The sequence below is a fragment of the Aristolochia californica genome, unplaced genomic scaffold (genome assembly GCF_029961685.1).
Source record: "Aristolochia californica isolate CCGP_79_NKW_82.1479 unplaced genomic scaffold, dmAriCali1.0.hap1 SCAF_1, whole genome shotgun sequence".
Classification (NCBI taxonomy): domain Eukaryota; kingdom Viridiplantae; phylum Streptophyta; class Magnoliopsida; order Piperales; family Aristolochiaceae; genus Aristolochia; species Aristolochia californica.
Genome location: NW_027181770.1, coordinates 12,615,961 through 12,635,669, shown reverse-complemented (window position 1 = coordinate 12,635,669; position 19,709 = coordinate 12,615,961).

The following is a 19,709-nucleotide window of genomic DNA, read 5'->3' as shown; positions in this document are numbered from 1 at the left end:
AGTGAACGTGAGGTGGGATATTTACCCAAGTCAAACAAGCCATTACTTTGCCCATTTACCGAAAGCTAACCTAACAATCGTAGATGACTTGTAAAGTGATTTATTGGTCAATCATGCATAATGGAGTTTGTTTTTGTAAGAAATGACTTATGGATTGAGAGTCAACACTCAGTTAAAAATCCCCCGCCTCCACGTTTTCTCGATCATTGCAAAACCTAATGTATAAAAACTAAAAGAGTTTGTAGTCCGTAAAAGTTACAGAGACTTTTAAGAATTATCTCTCTCGACATTTGTCCATTTCCATTCCATTTCTGATGTATACTTTTTTCTTAAATAAAAAATTTGAGTTTTCACGCTCCGATTTTCTCATAAACAGAAATATAAAGGCAAAACAAATCACAAAAAAATGAAAATTTTAGATTTTATGCATGGAAAATTATAAACAATAAGAAATGAGAGTAAAGAAAATTTATTCACACACCACCAACGAACACAAAAGTTTAGTTGTCCAAGTTATGGAAATTCCACTAGTTCAACCCTAATGGCTTGGAATTTGATAAGAAAGAGATTTCTAACTTCTCCTAACATGTTTTAAATATGGATACACTTGCTTGAAACTTGTTAAAGATGCAAACGCCCTATTGATCCAAACCTTTTATAGAGAACAACAAATGCTCATTAAATTCTCAAGTGAACGTGTGGTGGGATATTTACCCGAGTCAAACAAGCCATTTTTTTGCCCACTTACAAAAAGCTGACCCAACAGTCGTTGATGATTTGTAAAGTGATTTATTAGTCAATCATATGTAACGGGCTATGTTTTTCGTAAGAAATGACTTATGGATTGGGAGTCAACACTCAGGTAAAAATCCCCCGCCTCCCCTTTCCTAATCATTGCAAAACCTAGTGTATAAAAGCTAAAAGAGTTGGTAGTCCGTAAAAGTTACAGACACTTTTTTGAATTATCTCTCTGTACAATTGTGCATTTCAATTTCATTTTTGAGGTACACTTTTTTCTTAAATCATAACTTTGAGTTTTCACACTCCGATTCTCTCGTAAAAAAATTATAATGGCAAAACATATCATAAGAAAATGAAAATTTTAAAGTTTATGTATGGAAAAAATTAAAAACAATAACAAGTGTAAGTAAATAAAATATATTCCCAAACCACAAATGACCACAAAAGTTTTGTTGTCCAAGTTAGGGAAATTCGACTAGTTCAACCCTAATGGCTTGGAATTTGATAAGAAAACGATTTCTAACTGATCCGATCATGTTTTAAATATGGAAATGCATGCATGAAACATGTTAAAGATGCAAATTCCCTATGGATCCAAACCTTTGAAAGCGAACAACAAATGTTCATTAAAATGTCAACTGAACGTGCGGTGGGATATTTACCCAAGTCAAATAAGCCATTACTTTGCCCATTTACAAAAAGCTGACCTAACAATCGCAGATGATTTGAAAATTGATTTATCAGTCAATCATGTATAATGAGCTATATTTTTGTTAGAAATTTGTTATAGATTGGGAGTCAACACTCAGTTAAAAATCCCCCGCCTCCCCCTTTTCCTGATCATTGCAAAACCTAATGTATAAAAACTAAAAGTGTTTGTAGTCCCTAAAAGTTACCAAGACTTTTGCGAATTATCTCTCTCTACATTTGTGGATTTCAATTCCATTTTTGATGTACACCTTTTTCTCAAATCAAAACTTTGAGTTTTCACTCTCCGATTCTCTCGTAAAAAAGAAGATAATGGCAAAACAGATCACAACAAAATGAAAATGTTAGAGTTTATGTACGAAAAAAATTAAAAACAATAAGAGGTCTAAGTAAAGAAAATATATTCACAAACCAGAAATGACCACAAAAGTTTTGTTGTCCAAGTTTGGGAAATTCGACTAGTTCAACCCTAATGGCTTGGAATTTGATAAGAAAGAGATTTCTAACTGATCCTAACATGTTTTAAATATTGATATGCATGCATGAAACATGTACAAGTTGCAAATGCCCTATGGATCCAAACCTTTTAAAGCGAACAACAAATGCTCATTAAATTGTCAACTGAACGTGTGGTGGGATATTTACCCGAGTCAAATAAGCCATTACTTTGCCCATTTACAAAAAGCTGACCTAACAATCGCAGATGATTTGTAAATTGATTTATCAGTCAATCATGTGTAACGGGCTATATTTTTTTAAGAAATTACTTATGGATTGGGAGTCAACACTCAGTTAAAACTCCCCCGCCTCCCCCTTTTCCCGTTCATTGCAAAACCTAATGTATAAAAACTAAAAGATTTTGCAGTCCCTAAAAGTTACAGAGACTTTTTGGAATTATCTCTCTCTACATTTGTGTATTTCCATTTCATTTTCGATTTACACGTTTTTCATAAATCAAAACTTTGAGTTTTCACTCTCCGATTCTCTCGTAAACAAGAAGATAAAGGCAAAACAGATAACAACAAAATGAAAATTTTAGAGTTAGTGTATGGAAAAAATTAAAAATAATAACAAGTGTATATAATGAAAATGTGTTCACACACCACAATTGAACACAAAAGTTTTGTTGTCCAAGTTAGGGAAATTCGACTAGTTCAACCCTAATGGCTTGGAATTTGATAAGAAAGAGATTTCTAACTAATCTTAACATGTTTTAAATATAGATATGCATGCATGAAACATGTTAAAGATGCAAATGCCCTATGGATCCAAACCTTTTAACGAAAAACAAACGCTCATAAAATTCTCATGTGAACATGCGGGGGAATATTAACCCGAGTCAAACAAGCCATTACTTTTCCCATTTACAAAAAACTGCCCTAACAATCGTAGATGATTTTTAAAGTGATTTATCAATCACACATGCATAACGGGCTAAATTTTTGTAAGAAATTACTTACGGATTGGGAGTCAACACTCCGTTAAAAATCCCTCGCCTCCCCCTTTTCCCGATCATTACAAAACCTAATTTATAAAAACTAAAAGAGTTTGCAATCCCTAAAAGTTATTGAGACTCTTTGGAATTATCTCTCTCTAAATTTTTGCATTTCCATTCCATTTACATGTACAAGTTTTTCTTAAATCAAAACTTTGAGTTTTCACTCTCTGATTCTCTTGTAAACAAGAACATAAAGGGAAAACATATCACAACAAAATAAAAATTGTAGAGTTTATGTATGGAAAAAATTGTAAACAGTAACAAGTGTAAGTAAGGAAAATTTATTCACACACCACAAACGAACACAAAAGTTTTGTTGTCCTAGTTTGGAAAATTCTACTAGTTCAACCCTATTCGCTAAGAATTTGATAAGAAAGAGATTTCTAACTGATCCTAACAAGTTTTAAATATGGATATGCATGCTTGAAACATGTTAAAGATGCAAATGCCCTATGGATCCAAACCTTTAAAAGCGAACAACAAACGCTCATTAAATTCTGAAGTGAACGTGAGGTCGGATATTGACCCGAGTCAAACAAGCCATTATTTTGCCCATTTACAAAAAGCTGACCTAACAATCGCAAATGATTTGTAAAGTGATTTATCGGTCAATCATGCGTAATGGGCTATTTTTTTTAAGAAATCAATTATGGATTGGGAGTCAACACTCAGTTAAAAATCCCCCGCCTCCCCCTTTTCCTGATCATTGCAAAACCTAATGTATAAAACCTATAAGAGTTTGTAGTCCCTAAAAGTTACAGAGACTTTTTGGAATTATCTCTCTGTACATTTGTGCATTTCCATTCCATTTTAGTTGTTCACTTTTTTTCTTAAATCAAAACTTTGAGTTTTCACTCTCTGATTCTCTTATAAACAAGAAGATAAAGGCAAAACATATCACTACAAAATGAAAATTTTAGAGTTTATGTATGGAAAATATTAAAAACTATAAGAAGTGTAAGTAAAGAAAATTTATTCACACACCACAAATGAACAAAAAAATTTTGATGTCGAAGTTTGGGAAATTCGACAAGTTCAACCCTGATGGCTTGGAATTTGATAAGAAAAAGATTTCTAATTGATCCTAATATGTTTTAAATATGGATATGCATGCTTGAAACATGTTAAAGATGAAAATTCCCTAAGGATCCAAACCTTTTAAAGCGAAGAACAAACGCTCGTCAAATTCTCAAGTGAACGTGTGGTGGGATATTTACCCAAGTCAAACAAGCCATTATTTTGCCCACTTATAAAAAGTTGAGCAAACAATCGCAGATGATTTGTAAAGTGATTTATCAGTCAATCATGCGTAACGGGCTATGTTATTGTAAGACATGACTTATGGATTGATTGGGAGTCAATACTCAGTAAAAAATCCAATGCCTCCTCCTTTTCCCGATCATTGTAAAACCCAAAGTATAAAAACTAAAAGAGTTTGCAATCCCTAAAAGTTACAGAGACTTTTTGGAGTTATCTCTCTCTACATTTGTGCATTTCCATTCAATTTTAGATGTACACTTTTTTCTTCAATCAAAACTTTGAGTTTTCACTCTCCGATTCTCTCGTAAACAAGAATAAAAGGCAAAACATATCACAACAAAACGAAAAAGTTTAGAGTTCATCTACGGAAAAAATTAAAACAATAACAAATGAAAGGAAAGAAAATTTATTCACACACCACAAAGGAAAACAAAATTTATGTTGTCCTAGTTTGGGAAATTCCACTAGTTCAACCCTAATGGCTTGGAATTTGATAAGAAAGAGATTTCTAACTGATCCTAACATATTTTAAATATAGATACACTTGCTTGATACTCATTAAAGATGCAAATGCCCTATGGATCCAAACCTTTTGAATCGAACAACAAACGCTTATTAAATTCTCAGGTGAACGTGCGGTGGGATATTTACCCGAGTCAAACAAGCCATTATTTTGCCCACATACAAAAAGCTGACCCAACAATCGTAGATGATTTCTAAAGTGATTTATCGGACAATCATTCGTAATGGGCTATGTTTTTGTAAGAAATGACTTATGGATTAGGGGTCAACACTCAGTTAAAAATCCCCCGCCTCCCCCTTTTCCCCATCATTGCAAAACCTAATGTATAAAAACTAAAAGAGTTTGCAGTCCCTAAAAGTTATGGAGACTTTTTTGATTTATCTCTCTCTACATTTATGCATTTCCATTCCATTTTAGATGTATACTTTTTTCTTAAATCAAAACTTTGAGTTTTCACTCTCCGATTCTCTAGTAAACAAGAAGAAAAAGGCAAAATAGATCAGAACAAAATGAAAATTTTAGAGTTTATGTATGGAAAAAATAATAAACAATAATAAATGTAAGTAATGAAAATTTATTCACACACACAAATGAACACAAAAGTTTTTTTGTCCAAGTTTAGGGAAATTCTACTAGTTCTCCCCTAATGGCTTGGAATTTGATAAGAAAGTGATTTCTAATTGATCCTAACATATTTTAAATGTGGATCTGCATTCTTGACTCATGCTAAAGATGCAAATGCCCTATGGAACTAAACCTTTTAAAGAGAACAACAAACTCTCATTAAACTCACAACTGAACGTGCGGTGGGATATTTACCCGAGTCAAACAAGCCATTATTTTGCCATTTAAAAAAATCTGAGCTGACAATCGTAGATGATTTTTAAAGTGATTTATCAGTCAATCATGCGTAACGGGATATTTTTTTTAAGAAATGACTTATGGATTGTTTGGGTGTCAACACTCAGTTAAAATGCCCAACCTCACCCTTTTCCTGATCATTGCAAAACCAAGTGTATAAAAACTAAAAGAGTTTGCAGTCCCTAAAAGTTACAGAGACTTTTTTGAATTATCTCTCTCTACATATGTGCTTTTCAACTCAATTTTTGATGTACACTTTTTTCATAAATCAAAACTTTGAGTTTTCACTCTCCGATTCTTTCGTACACAAGAAGATAAAGGCAAAACAGATAACAACAAAATAAAAATTTTAGAGTTTATGTACAGAAAAAATTAAAAACAAAAATAAGTGTAAGTAAAAAAAATTTATTCACACACCACAAACGGACCCCAAAGTTTTTTTCTCAAAGTTTGGAAAATTCGACTAGTCCAACCCTAATGGATTGGAATTTGATAAGAAAGAGTTTTCTAACTAATCCTAAAATGTTTTAAATAAGGATACACTGGCTTGAAACTTGTTAAAGATGCAAAGGCCCTATCGATCCAAACCGTTTAAAGTGAACAACAAATACTCATTAAATTCTCAAGTGAACGAGCGGTGGGATATTTACCCGAGTCAAACAAGCCATTATTTTCCCCACTTACAAAAAGCTGACCCAATAATCGCAGATAATTTGTAAAGTGATTTATCGGTCAATCATGCGTAACGGGCTATGTTTTTTAAAGAAATGATTTATGGATTGTTTGGGTGTCAACACTCAGAAAAAAATCCCCCACCTCCCCCTTTTCCCGACCATTGCAAAAACTAATGTATAAAAACTAAAAGTGTTTGCATGCATGCTTGTCCAAGTTTGGGAAATTCGACTAGAACAACCCTAATGGCTTGGAATTTGACAAGAAAGAGATTTTAATTGATCCTAACATGTTTTAAATATGGATATGCATGCATGAAACATGTTAAAGATGCGAATGCCCAATGGATCCAAACATTTTAAAGCGAACAACAAACGCTCATTAAATTCTCAAGTGAACATGCGGTGGGGTATTTACTCGAGTAAAACAAATCATTATTTTGCCCATTTATAAAAAGCTGACCTAACAATCGCAGAAGATTTTTAAAGTGATTTATCGGTCAATCATGCGTAATGGGCTATGTTTTTGTAAGAAATGACTTATGGAATGATTGGGAGTCAACACTCAGTTAAAAATCCCCTGCCTCCCCCTTTTCCCGATCATTGCAAAACCTAATGTATAAAAACTAAAAGAGTTGATAGTCTCTAAAAGTTACATAGACTTTTTGGAATTATCTTTGTCTACATTTGTGCATTTCCATTCCATTTTAGATTTACACATTTTTTTAAAATCAAAACTTTGAGTTTTCACTCTCCGTTCATCCCGTAAACAAAAAAGGCAAATAGATCACAACAAAATGAAAATTTCAGAGTTTTTGTATCAAAAAAATTTAAAACAATAAAAAATGTAAGTAAATAAAATTTATTCACACACCACAAATGAACCATAATAGCTTGGAATTTTACAAGAAAGAGATTTTTTCTACACACGTTTTATAAATGGATATCCATGCTTGAAACATGTTAAAGATGCAAATGACCTATGGATCAAAAACTTTTAAAGAGAATAACTAACGCTCATTAAATTCTCTATTGAACGTGTAGTGGGATATTTACCCGAGTCAAACAAGCCATTATTTTTCCCATTTACATAAACTTGTTCTAACAATCATAGATGATTGTAAAGTGATTTATCATGCGTAATGGGCTATATTTTTGTAAGAAATTCCTCCAGTTCAACCCAAATAGCTTGGAATTTTACTAGAAAGAGATTTCTTCTTCTCATTTTTTAAAAATGAAAAGCATGCTTGAAACATGTTAAAGATGAAAATGACCTATGGATCCAAACCTTTTAAATAGAATAACAAATGCTCATTAAATTCTCAAGTGAACTTGCGGTGGGATATTTACACGAGTCAAACAAGCCATTATTTTGCCCATTTGCAAAAAGCTGACCTAACAATCATCGATGACTGTAAAGTGATTTATCCTGCGTAAGGGGCTATATTTTTTTAAGAAATGACTTATGGATTTTAGGTTCAACACTCAGTCATAAATCCCCGCCTCCCCCTTTCCCTGAATATCGCAAAACCTGAGACATAAAAACCAAAAAGAGCTTCCAATCCCTAAAAATGACAGATACTCTTTGGAATTATCACTCTCTACATTTGTGCATTGTGCATTTCAATTTTAGATGTACAATTTTTTCTTACATCAACACTTTGAGTTTTCGCTCTCTCCTCAACCCGTAAACAATAAAAGCAAAATAGATCACAACAAAATGAAATTTTAAGAGTTTATGTGTGGAAAAAATTTAAAGCAATAAGAAATGTAAGTAATGAAAATTTATTCGCACACAGCAAATGAACACAAAAGTTTTATTATACAAGTTTGGGAAATTCCACCAGTTCAACCCTAATAGTTTTGAATTTGACGAGAAAGAGATTTCTTCTACACATGTTTTAAAATGGATATGCATGCTTCAAACATGTTAAAGATGCAAATGAGCTTTGGATCCAAAGCTTTTCAAGAAAATAAAAAACACACATTAAATTCTCAAGTGAACGTGCAGTAGGATATTTACCCGAGTCAAACAACCAATTTTTTTGCCCTTTTCCAAAAAGATGACCTAACAATCATAGATGACTATAAAGTGATTTATCATGGGTATCTGGCTATATTATTGTAAAAAATGACTTATGGATTGGGAGTCAACACTCAGTTAAAAATCCCCCGCCTCGCCTTTTCCCAACAATTGCTAAACCTGAGAAATAAAAAATAAAAAGAGATTAAAATCCCTAAAAATTATAGACACTCTTTGGAATTATCTCTCTCTACCTTTGTGCATTGTGCATTTTCATTTTAGAAGTACTCTTTTTTCTTAAATCAAAACATTGAGTTTTCGCTCTCCCTTCATCCCGTAAACAAAAGAGAGAAAAAAAATTACAACAAAATAAAAATTTTAGAGTTGATGTCTGGAAAAAAATTTAAAACTATAACAAATTTAAGTAAAGAAAATTTAATCACACACCAAAAATGAACACAAAAGTTTTGTTATGCAAGTTTGGGAAATTCCACCAGTTCAATCCTAATAGCTTGGAATTTTACAAGAAAGAGATTTCTTCTACAAATGTTTTAATAAGGGATATGCATGCTTGAAACTTGTTAAAGATGCAAATGACCTATGGATCAAAAGCTTTTAAAGAGAATAATAAACGCTCATTAAATTCTCTAGTGAACGTGCGGTGGGATATTTATCCGAGTCAAACAGGCCATTATTTTTCCCATTTCCAAAAAGATGACCTCACAATCATAGATGATTGTAACACGATTTATCATCCGTAACGGGCTATATTTTTGTTAGAAATTACTTATGGATTGAAAGTCAATACTCAGTTATAAATCCCCCGCATCCCTCATTTCCCAACGATTGCAAAACCTGAGATATAAAAAAAAAAGAGCTTACAATCCCTATCCCTAAAAATTTCTGACACTCTTTGGAATTATTTCTCTCTACATTTGTGCATTGTGCATTTCCATTTTAGATGTACCCATTTTTCTTAAATCAACACTATGAGTTTTCGCTCTCCTTCATCTCGTAAACACAAAAGGCAAAATAGATCGCTGCAAAATGAAAATTTTAGAGTTTATATATGAAAATTTTTAAAAAAATTACCAAATATAAGTAATGAAAATTTATTCACACACCACAAATGAGCACAAAAGTTTAGTTATCCAAGTTTGGGAAATTCCACCACTTCAACCCTAATAGGTTGGAATTTTACAAGAAAGAGATTTGTTCTACACATGTTTGAAAAATGGATATGCATGCTTGAAACATGTTAAAGATCAAATGACCTATGGATTCCGAGCTTTTAAGGAGAATAACAAACACTCATTAAATTCTCAAGTGAACGTGCGGTGGGATATTTACCCGAGTCAAACAAGCAATTATTTCTCCCATTTGCAAAAAGCTAACCTAACAATCATATATGATTGTAAAGTGATTTTCATGCTTAACGGGTTATATTTTTGTCAGAAATGACTTATGGATTGGGAGTCAACACTTAGTTAAAAAACGCCCGCCTCCCCCTTTTCCCGACGATTGCAAAACCTGAGATATAAAAACTAAAAATGGCTTACAATCCCTAAAAATTATAGAAACTCTTTGGAATAACTCTCTCTACCTTTGAGCTTTGTGCATTTCCATTTTAGATGTACACTTTTTTCTTAAATCAAAACTTTGAGTTTTCGCTCTCCCTTCATCCCATAAACAGATTAGGCAAAATAGATCGCAACAAAATAAAAGTTTTAGAGTTTATGTATGAAAAAAAAATTAAAACAATAACAAATGTAAGTAAAGAAAATTTATTCGCACACCACAAATCAACACAAAAGTTTTGTTATCCAAGTTTTGGAAATTCCACTAGTTCAACCCTAATAGCTTGGAATTTTACAAGAAATAAATTTCTTCTACACATGTTTTAAAAATAGATATGCATGCTTGAAACATGTTAAAGATGTCAATGACCAATGGATCCAAAGCTTTTAAAGTGAATAACAAACACTCATTAAATTCTCAAGTGAACGTGCGGTGGGATATTTACCCAAGTCAAACAAGCCATTATTTTGCCCATTTGGAAAAAGCAGAACTAACAATCATAGATGATTGTAAAGTTATTTATCTTGCGTAACGGGCTATATTTTTGTAAGAAATGACTTATGGATTTTTTTGTCAACACTCAATTAAAAATCCCCAGCTCCCCCTTTTCCCTATGATTGCAAAACTTGAGATATAAAAACTAAAAAGAGAATAAAATCCTTGTCTCTCTCTACATTTATGCATTTTGCATTTCCATTTAGATGTACACTTTTTTCTTGAATCAAAACTTTTGAGGTTTCTCTCTCCTTTCATCCCGTAAAGAAAAAAGACAAAAAGTATCACAACGAAATGAAAATTTTAGAGTTTAAGTATGGAAATTTTTTTAAACAATAACAAAGGTAAGTAAAGAAAATTTATTCACACACCACAAATGAACACAAAAGTTTATTATCCAAGTTTGGGAAATTCCACCAGTTCAACCCTAATAGCATGGAATTTTACATGAAAGAGATTTCTTCTACACATGTTATAAAAATGGATATGCCTGCTTGAAACATGTTAAAGATGCAAAGGACCTATGGATCCAAAGTTTTTATAGAGAATAACAAACACTCATTAAATTCTCAAATGAACGTACAGTGGGATATTTACCCGAGTCAAACAAGCCATTATTTTGCGCCTTTGCAAAAAGCTGACCTAACAATCATACATGATTGTAAAGTGATTTATCATGCGTAATGGGCTATATTTTTTTAAGAAATGACTTACGGATTGGGAGTCAACACTCAGTTAAAATCCCCCGGCTCCCCCTTTTCCGGTGATTGCAAAACCTGAGATATAAAAACTAAAAAGAGCTTACAATCCCTAAAAATTACAGATAGTCTTTGGAATTATCTCTCTCTACATTTGTGCATTGTGCATTTCCATTTTAGATGCACATATTTTTCTTAAATCAACAGTTTGAGTTTTTGTTCTCTCTTCATCCCGTAAACAAAAAAGGCAAAATAGATCACTACAAAATGACAATTTTAGAGTTTATGTATGGAAAAAATTTAAAAATATACCAAATGTAAGTAATGGAAATTTATTTACACACCACAAACGAACACAAAAGTTTTGTTTTCCAAGTTGGGGAAATTTCACCTGTTCAACCCTAATAGCTTCGAATTTTATAAGAAAGAGATTTCTTCTACACATGTTTTAAAAATGGATAGGCATGCTTGAAATATGTTAAAGATGCAAATGACCTATGGATCCAAAGCTTTTAAATATAATAACAAACATTCATTAAATTCTCAAGTGAACGTGCGGTGGGATATTTACTCAAGTCAAACAAGCCATTATTTTGCCCATTTGCAAAAATCTGACCTAACAATCATAGATGATTGTAAAGTGATTTATCATGCGTAACGGGATATATTTTTGTAATAAATGACTTATGGATTGGGAGTCAACACTCAGTTAAAAATCCCCTGCCTCCCCCTTTTCCTGACGATTGCAAAACCTAAAATATAAAAACTAAAAAGAGCTTACAATCCCTAAAAATTATAGAAACTCTTTGGAATTATCTCCCTCTACATTTGTGCATTTTGCATTTCTAGCTTACACTCTTTTCATATATCAAAACTTTGAGTGTTCACTCTCCCTTCATTCCGTGAACAAAAAAGGCACAATAGATTACTACAAAATGAAAATTTTAGAGTTTATGTATGGAACAAATTTGCAAAAATACCAAATGTAAGTAATGGAAATTTATTCACACTCCACAAATGAACACAAAAGTTTTGTTGCCCAAGTTGGGGAAATTCCACCAGTTCAACCCTAATAGCTTGGAATTTTACAAGAAAGAAATTTCTTCTACACATGTTTTAAAAATAAGTATGCATGTGTGAAACATGTTAAAGAAGCAAATGACCTATGGATCCAAAGCATTTAAAGAGAATAACAAACACTCATTAAATTCTCAAGTGAACGTGCGGTGGGATATTTACTCGAGTCAAACAAGCCATTATTTTGCCCATCTGCAAAAAGCTGACCAACAATCATAGATGACTGTAAAGTGATTTATCATGCGTAACGGGCTATATTTTTGTAAGAAATGACTTATGGATTGTGAGTAAACACTCAGTTAAAAATCCCCCACCTCCCCCTTTTCCAACGATTGCAAAACCTGAGATATAAAAACTAAAAAGAGCTTACAATCCAAAAAAATTACATACCCTTTTTGGAATTATCTCTCCCTACACTTTTGCATTGTGCATTTCCATTTTAGATGTTCACTTTTTTCTTAAATCAAAACTCTTAGTTTTCGCTCTCCCTTCATCCCGAAAAAAAAAAAAGCCAAAATAGTTCACAAAAAAATGAAAATTTTATAGTTGATGTCTGGAAAAAAATAAAACAATAAAAAATTTTAGTAAATAAAATTTATTCACACACCACAAACGAACACAAAAGTTTTTAGGGAAATTCTACTAGCTCAATCCTAATAGCTTGGAATTTTACAAGAAAGAGATTTCTTCTACACATGTTATAAAAATGGATATGCATACTAGACACATGTTAAAGATGAAAATGACCTATGGATCCAAAGCTTTTAAAGAGAATAACAAACGCTCATTAAATTCTGAAATGAACGTACGGTGGGATATTTACCTGAGAACAAGCTTTTATTTAGCCCATTTGCAAAAAGCTGACCTAACAATCATAGATGATTGTAAAGTGATTTACAATGCGTAATGGGCTATATTTTTGTAAGAAATGACTTACGGATTGGGATTCAACTCTCAGTTAAAAATCCCCCGCCTCCCCATTTTCTCAACGATTGAAAAACCTGAGATATAAAAACTAAAAAGAGCTTACAATCCCCTAAAATTACAGATACTCTTTGGAATTATCTCTCTCAACATTTGTGCAATGTGCATTTCCATTTTTGATGCACATATTTTTCTTAAATTAACACTCTCAGTTTTTGCTCTCCCTTCATCCTGTAAACCAAAAAAGGCAAAAAAAATCACTACAAAATGAAAATTATAGAGTTTATTTATGGAAAAAATTTTAAAAAATACCAAATTTAAGTAATGGAAATTTATTCACACACCATAAACGAACACAAAAGTTTTGTTGTCCAAGTTGGGGAAATTCCTCCAGTTCAACCCTAATAGCTTGGAATTTTACAAGAAAGAGATTTCTTCTACATATGTTATAAAAATGGAAATGAATGCTTGAAACATGTTAAAGATGCAAATGACCTATGGATCCAAAGATTTTAAAGAGAATTGCAAACACTCATTAAATTCTCATGCGAACGTGCAGTGGATTTTTACCCGAGTCAAACAAACCATTATTTGGCCCATTTGCAAAAAACTGACCTAACAATCATAGATGATTGTAAAGTGATTTTCATGCATAACTGGTACAAAAATTACTTATGGATTGGGAGTCAACACTCAATTAAAAATCCCTCCCCCTTTTCCCGACGATTGCAAAACCTGAGATATAAAAAATAAAAAGAGATTACAATCCCTAAAAATTACAGAAACTCTTTGGAATTACCTCTCTCTACATTTGTGCATTGTGCATTTCCATTTTAGATGTACACTTTTTTCTTAAATCAAAACTTTGAGTTTTCGATCTCCCTTCATCCCTTAAAAAAAAAAGGTAAAATAGATCACAACAAAATGAAAATTTTAGAGTTTATGTATGGAAAAAATTTAAAACTATAACAAATGTAAGTAAAAAAAATTTATTCACACACCACAAATGAACACAAAAGTTTTCTTATCCAAGTATGGGAAATTCCATCAGTCATGTTTTAAAAATGGATATACATGCTTGAAACATGTTAAAGATGCAAATGATCTATGGATCCAAAGCTTTTCAAGAGAATAACAAACGCTCATTATTCTCAAGTGAACGTGAGTTGGCTTATTTACCCGAGACAAACAAGCCACTATTTTTCCCATTTGCAAAAAGCTGACCTAACAATCATAGATGATTGTAAAGTGATTTATCATGCATAATGGACTATATTTTTGTAAAAAATGACTTATGGATTGGGAGTCAACAATCAGAGAAAAATCCCCCGCCTCCCCCTTTTCCTGACGATTGCAAAACCTGTAACTTAAAAACTAAAAATAGCTTACAATCCCTAAAAATTATGGACACTCTTTGTAGTTATCTCCTTCTACATTTTTGCATTGTGCATTTCCATTTTAGATGTACACTTTTTTCATAGATCAACACTTTGAGTTTTCGCTCTCCCTTCATCCCGTAAACAAAAAAGGCAAAATAGATCACAACAAAATGAAAATTTTAGAGTTTATGTATGGACAAAATGTAAAACAATAAAAAATGTAAATAATGAAAATTTATTCACACACCACTAATGAACTCAAGTTTTGTTATCCAAGTTTGGGAAATTCCACCAATTCAACCCTAATAGCTTGGAATTTTATAAGAAAATGATTTATGCTACACATGTTTTAAAAATTGGATGCATGCTTGAAACATGTTAAAGTTGTAAGATACCTATGGATCCAAAGCTTTTAATGAAAATAACAAACGTTCATTAAATTCTCAAGTGAACATGCGGTGGGATATTTACCCGAGTCAAACAAGCCATTATTTTTCCAATTTGCAAAAAGATGAACTAACAATCACAGATGATTGTAAAGTGATTTATCATATGTAATGGGCTATATTTTTTTAACAAATTACTTATGAATTGGGAGTCAACACTCAGTTAAAAATCCCTCGCCTCCGCCTTTTCCCGAAGATTGAAAAACCTAAGAAATAAAAACTAAAAAGGGATTACAATCGCTAAAAATTACAGACACAGTTTGAAATTATCTCTCTCTACATTTTTTCATTGCGCTTTTTCATTTTAGATGTATATTTTTTTCTTAAATGAAAACTTTGAGTTTTCGTTTTTCCTTCAACCCGAAAAAAAAAAGCAAAAAAAAGTCAAAATTTTAGAGTTTATGTAGGGAAAAAATTTATAATAATTAAAAATGTAAGTAAAGAAAATTTATTCACTAACCACAAATGAACATAAAAGTTTTGCTATCCAAGTTTGGAAAACTCCACTAGTTCAACCCTAATTGCTTGACAAGAAAGAGATTTCTTCTACACAAGTTTTAAAAATGGATATGCATGCTTGAAACATGTTAAAGATGCAAATGACCTATGGATCAAAAGCTTTTAAAGAGAATAACAAACGCTCATTAAATTCTCAAGTGAACGTGAGTTGGCATATTTACTCGAGTCAAACAGCCATTAATTTGCCCATTTGTAAAAAGTTGACCTAACAATCACATATGATTTTAAATTGATTTATCATGCGTAACGGGCTATATTTTGTAAGAAATGACTTATGGATTGGGAGTCAACACTCGGTTAAAAATCCCCCGCCTCCCTCTTTTCCCAACGATTGCAAAACACGAAACATAAAAACTAAAAAGAGCTTACAGTCCCTAAAAATTATGGACACTCTTTGGAATTATCTCTCTCTACATTTGTGCATTGTGCATTTACATTTTAGATGAACACTTTTTTCATACATCAACACTTTGATTTTTCGCTCTCCCTTCATCCCGTAAACATAAAAGGCAAAATAGTTCACAACAAAATAAAAAATTTAGAGTTTATGTATGAAAAAAATTAAAAAAAAAATGTACGTAATTAAAATTTATTCACACACCAAAAATGAACACAAGTTTTGATATCCAAGTTTGGGAAATTCCTCCAATTCAACCCTAATAGATTGGAATTTTACAAGAAAGAGATTTCTTCTACACATGTTTTAAAAATGGATGTGCATGCTTGAAACATGTAAAAGATGTAAGTGACCTATGGATCCAAAGCTTTCAATGTGAATAACAAACGCTCATTAAATTCTCAAGTGAAAGTGCAGTGGGACATTCTCCCGAGTCAAACAAGCCATTATTTTGCCGATTTGCAAAAAGATGACCTAACAATCATAGATGATTGTAAAGTGATTTATCATGTGTAACGGGCTATATTTTTTAAAGAAATTACTTATGGATTGGAAGTCAACACTCAGTTAAAAATCCCCCACCCCCCTCCTTTTCCTGACGATTGCAAAACCTGACATATAGAAACTAAAAAGAGCTTAAAATCCCTAAAAATTACATACACTGTTTGGAATTATCTCTCTCTACATTTTTGCATTGTGCATTTCCTTTTTAGATGTACATTTTTATCTTAAATAAAACTTTCAGATTTCGCTCTTCCTTCATCCTGTAAACAAAAAAGGCAAAATTGATCAACACAAAATGAAAATTTTTGAGTATTCTATGGAAAAAATTTATAATTATAACAAATGTAAGTATAGAAAGTTTATTCACTCACAAAAAATGAACACAAAAATAGCATGGAATTTGACTAGAACGAGATTTCTTCTACACATGTTTTAAAAATGGGTACTCATGCTTGAATCATGTTAATGATGCAAATGACCTATGGATCCAAAGCTTTTAAAGAGTAACAAACGCTCATTGAATTCTCAAGTGAACGTGTGGTGGGATATTTACCTGAGTCAAACAAGCCATTATATAGCCCATTTGCAAAAAGCTGACATAACAATCGTAGATGATTGTAAAGTGATTTACTATGCATAATGGGCTATATTTTTGTAAGACAACACTCAGTTAAAAATCCCCTGCCTCCCCCTTTTCCCGACAATTGCAAAACCTGAGATATAAAAACTAAAAAGAGCTTGAAATCCCCAAAAATTATAGACACTGTTTAGAATTATCTCTCTCTACATTTGTGCATTGTGCATTTCCATTTTAGATGTGATTTTTTTTCTTAAATGAAGACATGAGTTTTTGTTCTCCTTCAACCCGTAAAAAAAAAAGGCAAAATAGATCACAACAAAATGAAACTTTTAGAGTTTATTTAAGGAAAAAATTTAAAACAATAACAACTGTAAGTAAACAAAATTTATTCACACACCTCAAATGAACACAAAAGTTTTTTTATCCATGTTTGGGAAGTTCCACTAGTTCAACCCTAATAGTTTTGAATTTAACAAGAATGAGATTTATTCTACACATGTTTATAAAATGGATATGCATGTTGGAAACATGTTAAAGATGCAAATGACCTATGGATCCAAAGCTTTTAAAGAGAATAAAAAACGTTCATTAAAATATCAGGTGAACATGCGGTGGGATATTTACCTGAGTCAAACAAGCCATTTTTTACCCTTTTAGAAAAAGCTGACAAAACAATAATAGATGATTGTAAAGTGATTTACCAAGCGTAACGGGCTATATTTTTGTAAGAAATGACTTTTGGATTGGGAGTCAACACTAAGTTCAAAATCCCCCGCCTCCCCGTTTTCCCCACGATTGCAAAACTTGAGATATAAAAACTAAAAAGAGCTTACCATCCCTAAAAATTATAGACACTCTTTGGAATTATCTCTCACTATATATGTGCATTGTGCATTTCCATTTTACAAGTAGAATTTTTTCTTAAATCAAAACTTTATGTTTTCGCTCTCCCTTCATCCCGTAAACAAAAAAGGTAAAAAAGATCTCAACGAAATGAAAATTTTAGAGTTATGTATGGAAAAAAATAAAAATAAATAAAAAATGTAAGTAAAGAATATTTATTTACACACCACAAATGAACACAAAATTTTTGTTTTCGAAGTTTGGGAAATTCCACTAGTTCAACCCTAATAGCTTGGAATTTTACAAGAAAGGGATTTCTTCTACACATGTTTTTAAAATGGATATTCATGCTTGAAACATGTTAAAGATACAAATAACCTAGGGTCCAAATCTTTAAATGAGAATAACAAATGCTCATTAAAATCTCAAGTGAACGTGTGGTGGGATATTTACCTGAGCCAAACAAGCCATTTTTTACCCATTTGCAAAAAGATGACCTAACATTCCTAGAGGATTGAAAAGTGATTTGTAATGCATAATGGACTATATTTTTATAATAAATGGCTTATGGATTGGGAGTCAACACTCAGTTTAAAATCCCCCACCCCTCCCCCTTTTCCCGACGATTGCAAAACCTGAGATATAAAAACTAAAAAGAGCTTACAATCCCTAAAAATTACAGACACACTTTGGAATTATCTCTCTCTACATTTGTGCATTGTGTATTTCCATTTTAGATGTACTTCTTTTTCTTAAATCAAAAGTTTGAGTTTTCTCTTTACCATCATCCCGTAAACAAAAAAGGCATAATAGATCACAAAAAAATGAAAATTTTAGAGTTTATGTATGGAAAAAATTTAAAACAAAAAAAATTTAAGTAAAGAAAATTTATTCACACACCACAAATGAACACAAAAGTTTTGGTATCCAAGTTTGGAAAATTCCACTATTTGAACCCAATTAGCTTATATTTTACAAGAAAGAGATTTCTTCTACACATGTTTTAAAAATGGATATGCATGCTTGAACAACGTTAAAGATGCCAATGACCTATGGATCCAAAGCTTTTAAAGAGAATCACAAACGCTCTTTAAATTCTCAAGTGAACGTGCAGTGATATATTTTCCCATTTGAAAAAAGTTGACCTAAAAATCATAGATGATTGTAAAGTGATTTTTCATGAGTAATGAACTTTAATTTTGTAAGAAATGACTTATGGATTGGGAGTGAACACTCAGTTAAAAATCCCCCACCTTCCCCTTTTCCCGACGATTGTAAAACCTAAGATGTAAAAACTAAAAAGATCTTACAATCCCTAAAAATTATAGACACTCTTTGAAATTATCTCTCTCAACATTTTTTCATTGTCCATTTCCATTTCAGATGTACAGATTTGTTTTTAAAGAAAAAATTTGAGTTTTCACTCTCCCTTCATCCCGTAAAAAAAGGCAAAATAGATCAGAACGAAATGAAAATTTTAGAGTTTATGTACGGAAACAATTTAAAACAATAACAAATGTAAGTAAAGAAAATTTATTCACACACCACAAATGAACACAAAACTTTTCTTTTCCAAATTTTGGAAATTCCACTAGTTCAACCCTAACAGCTTGGAATTTTACAAGAAAGAAATTTCTTCTACACATGTTTTAAAAATAGATATTCATGCATGAAACATGTTAAAGATGCAAATGACCTATCAATCCAAAGCTTTAAAAGAGAATAACAAAGACTCATTAAATTCTCAAGTGAATGTGCCGTGGGATATTCACCCGAGTCAAACAAGCCATCATTTTGCCCATTTGCAAAAAGCAGACCTAACAATCATAGATAATTGTAAAGTGTTTATCATGCATAACGGGCTATATTTTTTTATGAAATGACTTATGGATAGGGATTCAACACTCAGTTAAAAATCCCTCGCATCCCCCTTTTCCCGATGATTGCAAAACCTGAGATATAAAAACAAAAAAGAGCTTACAAT